Here is a 5507-nt window from a genome sequence, read left to right as displayed (position 1 = left end):
GAGGATGAGTCTACAAAGAAGGCTCCTGCTGTTAGTGATAGACCCCTGTCCACTTGAAAGGAGCCTGAAGCAGCACCATAAGGGAGGCGTCTCCTGAGGTGGGAGCTCTCACTTGTAAAAGCTAAACTCACTTTCACTTGAGAGCCATCCATGGTGGTGGAAGCAGAACTTCTGGTCGGGTAGACCAGCCTGACTTTGAGAAGGGACTCATGACTCAAAACTTGGGCACAGGCTGACTGGTTGTGAGGGCAAGTGGGAAAACTCACTGTTCTGCAGAAGCAAAAGCATGAATGCCTGGAAGTTTCTTGGATCCTGACATTTGGCTGGGAAAGAAGTGATGTGGAGGGTGTCGTAGTCAGGGTTTCTATTCCTGCACAAAACATCATGACCAAGAAGCAAGTTGTGGAGGAAAGGGTTTATTCAGCTTACACTTCCACATTGCTGTTCATCACCAAAGGAAGTCAGGACAGGAACTCACACAGGGCAGGAGCTGATGCAGAAGCCATGGAGGGGTGCTGCTTACTGGATTGCTTTTCCTGCCTTACTCAGCATTCTTCCTTCCTTCCTTCCTTCCTTCCTTCCTTCCTTCCTTCCTTCCTTCCTTCCTTCCTTCCTTCCTTCCTTCCTCCCTTCCTTCCTTTTATGAGTACACTGTAGCTGTCTCCAGACACATCAGAAGAGGGCATTGGATCCCATTACAGATGGTTGTGAACCACCACGTGGTTGCTGGGAATTGAGCTCAGGACCTCTGGAAGAGCAGTCAGTGCTCTTAACTGCTGAGCCACCTCTCCAGCCCTCAGCTTGCTTTCTTATAGAACCCAGGACCACCACCCCAGGGATGACACAACCCACAGTGTCTGGTCCCTCCCCCTTGATCACTAATTGAGAAGATGCCTTACAGCTGGAGGCATTTCCTCAAGGGAGAGTCCTTTCTCTGTGATAACTCCAGCTTATGCCAAATTGACACACAAAACCAGCCAGTACAGCAGGGCACACAAACACAGGCCATATTAGCATACCCTACCCAGAAGTTGCCACAAGTGCTGGAGAGAGAAATGAAGACAGAGGAGAGAGAAAGGTGAGCAGTACAGGGATAGAAGCCAGAGGAGACTAGGAGAGAGGCCCCACGTGCTGCTCACTGAGGGTCCTGAGAGGGGGAAAAGGAAGAGGAGATGTTAAGCTCCCTGTATTGCAAGATTGCTGATAGCCATCAGTGGCCACCATTGCCTTTCCTGCGGGCAGCCGCCACTGGCAGTGACTGTGTGGTGTGACCCTGTTGGCCATGCTATGAGGTTTTCCCTTTCTTTTTCTTTCTTTTTTTTTTTTTTAAATATTTTTATTTTCTATATTCTTTGTTTACATTCCAAATGATTTCCCCTTTCCCGGATCCCCCCTCCCCATATGTCCCATAAACCTTCTTCTCTCCATCCCTTCTCCAATCACCTCCCTCCTTTTTCTCTGTCCTTATATTCCCTTCCCATGCTAGATCAATCCTTTCCAGGATCAGGACCCTCTCCATACTTCTTCATGGGAGTCATTTGTTATGCAATTTGTGCCTTGGGTATTCAGAGCTTCTGGGCTAATTAATATCCACTTATCAGAGATTGCATTCCATGTGTATTCTTTTGTGATTGGGTTACCTCACTTAGGATGATATTTTCCAGATCAAACCATTTGCCTAAAAGTTTTGTGAATTCATTGTTTCTAATTGCTGAGTAGTTTTCCATTGTGTAAATATACCACATTTTCTGTATCCATTCCTCCGAGGTTTTCCCTTTCTACAACACGGTTTGGGAGAGAATGCCTCTTTCTCTCCACCTACTCGTTACGTTCCAGCTTAGTGGATTTTACCCCTGGGAGGGGTTCAGGGGTAAAAGGGAGGCCATTACCAGCATCCTGGTGGGCTTCTAGCAGTTCGCTCTGATGAGGTGGTGTACCGGTGAACTGGGAGAGGTGAGGAGGGTCTCCTGTGTGTCTTCCAGGTGAGAATGCAGAGGAGGGGCGAAGGTCAAGATGTCTCACAGAGATTGCCCCACCATCTCACGCAAGGATGTCACGTATTGAGAACAGACAGAGAATGGTACCCTTATTTGTGTCTATGGGCCAGTTAGCTCCCTCAGAAAATAAGTTTCCCAGACCAGAAAACCCAGTTTTGAAAGCCTTAGCCACCTCTTGCACTGTCTGAACCAGATCTAGAAGAGCTCAAGGCCACGATTATTGGGACCTTGGGCTCATTCTTCAGAACAGCAGTGACAGTGCAGCTCACAGGGTCCGAGGTCTCCCATTTTGTTTAGGGGCCTTAGAGGAATCCCATCATGGCAGTGGCAGGGTGTGAGTGGGGGTCTGGTCACACCATACCCATCCCACTTCCACGCCTACGGTTGTTCAAGTCTGGTCCCTTTTATTGGATGTGGTCTTAGAAATCTTGTATGATGTGATATCCAGGTGCTTTGGGTCAAAGCATAGAGAAAAATGCAGAAAAGCTGTAGCAAAAGTGTAGTTCTCTTAATAGTGAAAGTAAGGGAGTGTCTGACACAGGGTGTGAGTGGGCGGAGCAAGCGTGCATATTTGGCCTTGGTCTCTACAATTCTGATTTGATGTTTTCAAATATTTGTCAAAGGTTAGATATATTTCAGAATATCTCAGAATATCTATCTATCTATCTATCTATCTATCTATCTATCTATCTATCTATCTATCTCATTCAGAATTATTTTTTTCAGGGAGGAAACTTAAACAAGTGTACTAATGAAATGAAGACTGCAGGGTCTATATTTCTGAAGTGAACAGTTGGCTTGGAAAGGACTCTCAGTTCCTGTGAATGGAGTGGCTGCTCTAGAAGGTTCTGTGGCATGGCCAGCCCAGGGAAAGAGGAGCGCCCACCTCTTGCCATTCTTCTTCCCCTGGGAGAGTTTATTTATAAGAACAGTTTCCATCCTGCCTCTGGGCTGCGTTTGTTTCGACACTGTCAGAAGTATAGGCTCAGCCTGGGTAACAGCTGAGCCCCTATCCCCTCAGCAATGGCTGCACATTCTGTAGGCTGCCTTCCAGCATTCCAAACTTTCTTACACCACAGAGTCCAGGGCTTAGGAGAGAGTTGGCTTTCTCAGCCTTCCATGCTCAGTGACTAGCTAGGGCCATTGGGCTCACCTGGAAGGGAAAACCTTTACTTCCGTGAAATTCCCTGGAAAGGCTCGTGTCCTCTGGGCTAGGGCCATGCCAGTGTCTTTTTGCTTTTGTTTTTTGAGACAAGGTTTTTCTGTATAGTCCTGTCTGGCCTGGAATTCTCTCTGTAGATCAGCCTGGCCTCGTATTCAGAGATCCACCTGCCTCTGCCTTCCGAGTACTGGGATTAAAGTATGTACTGCCACTGCCCAGATCATGCCAGCGTCTTTTGACCTATTACCTATTCCTTGGGGCTGGAAATCATGTCAACAAACATTCTGGCTCTCTGAAGTCACCGCTCTCTGTTCCTTCACACGTCTTGTGTTTGAGTTCATTGGTACCTGATTTGGTAACTCAGGACACTCTTTCCTTCATGAGCCTCAGGTGTCCATCACTGATGGTCTCTCTAGAACTCTCTAGACTATTTGAGTCATAAGCTATTGTGTAGGCTTCAGACATGTTTTCATTCTTGCTATGTGTTTCTGCTCTTTAACTAGACACACTCTTCTCCAGCTTCCTGCTGGAGCTGCTTATAAACGTGGGAGTGGAAGTGTGTGACATGCCGGTGACTGGGTGTTGTCCACATTTGTGTCTCTTCCCAGGTTATGGGACAGACTGCCATTTCTGGCTTTAGCATCCAGACCTGATAGTCCTACTTGGTGTCACCGAGCTGGGCTGCAGTTAGGACCCTTTCAAGATGGACTTGGGTGTTGGTTGGCTTACAGACAGGAAGTGCCCTTTGATAGAGTCGTTCTCTTGAAATGAACCTTATGGGGACTGGTCAAGGTGAAGCACAGAGCTCTGAATTTCTGTCACCCATTTTGTATGAAGGCCAAAAGTAAAGACACAGTATGACTGAAATTTGGATGTAGCCAATTTAGCTCTTCAGATTCTGTTAAATGCCAGTTTCTCCCACACCTGACACCTCAGTTCAGACCCTTGGATCCAGGATTTTCTCTGAGGCTCACAAGATAGCTCTGCACATGAATTGTAGAAGTGGGATTGGAGGACCTTTGGCTAGGTGTCTGTATACTTTTTGTTATATGAAGGTCTGGCTGAGCCTCAAAATGATTAGCACAATTGTTACTATTTGAATATGTTTCCCAAAGTTCATATGTTGGAAAGTTATTCCCTAAAGTCAAATTTAGTGGTATTTGAAATTGAGGCCTTTGGAAGCTAGCTTAGTTACTTTTCTATTTTTTTGTTTTTTTGTGGTAAAATAGGATCAGTCAGGTTGTAGTGGTGTATGCCTTTAATCATATTACTCAGAGGCAGAAGCAGGCTGATCTCCAAGTTCTAGACCCACCTGGTTTATAGAGCAAGTTCCAGGACAGCCAGAACTTCACAGAGAAACTCTGTCTCAAAAAAATATCAAACAAGCAACCAACTAACCAGCCATCCAACCAGCCAGTCAGCCAACCAACAAATCAATGAACCAACCAAACAAAAAATTGCTACTACCAAAATAAGCTTGGGAAAGCAAGGGTTTATTTCCTCTTATTACTCGGTAGTTCATCATCTGATAAGTTGGCAGGACCAAGGCAGGAACCTGGGGGCAGGAACTCTGGATGCAGAGGCCATGGAGGAATGCTGGTTACTGGCTTGCTCAGCCTGCTTTCTAATACCACCCAGGACCATCCACTCAGGGGTGGTACCACCCCCTGTGGGATAGGCCCTCTCACACCAGTCATCGATGGAGAAAATGCACCACAGGCTTGTCCATAGGCCGGACTGGAGGGGACATGTTCTCAACTAAGTGTCCGTTTCCCCAAATAACTCCACCCCACGTCAAGTTATCATAAAAACTGGATGAGGCAAATGAGATTGGATGAGGTCATGAAGGTGGGACGCCATGATGGCCCTAGTGGCTTCATAAGAGGAAGAGAGATTCCAGTCAGCAAGCTTGAACCAGGTGATGCCCTCTGCCGTGTTACGGTGCAGCACGAAGCCAACCACCAGGTGTTAGTTCTGGGCCTTTTAACTTTCCCGCCTCCAGAAGACACAAGGCAAATCCATCTCTATACTTTAGAAGTCACTTGTTCTTATTATAGCAGCAGGAAATAATAGGGACCACAGTTTTGTCAAAGAATTCTTTGGTAAAGACAGGTTATTTAAAATATGGTTGTTTAACTTTTCTTTTAAAGAATTATTTTATGCATGTGAGTACACCGTAGATGTTATTAGACACACCACAAGAGGGCGTCAGATCCCATTACAGATGGTTGTGAGCAACCATGTGGTTACTGGGAATTGAACTCACAACCTCTGGAAGAGCAGCCAGTGCTCTTAACTGCTGAGCCATCTCTCTAGCTCAGTTGTTTAACTTAAAAGACATTTTTTTT

This window comes from Apodemus sylvaticus, chromosome 2 (genome assembly GCF_947179515.1).
Source record: "Apodemus sylvaticus chromosome 2, mApoSyl1.1, whole genome shotgun sequence".
NCBI lineage: Eukaryota > Metazoa > Chordata > Mammalia > Rodentia > Muridae > Apodemus > Apodemus sylvaticus.
Note: the sequence above shows the minus strand (reverse complement) of the source record.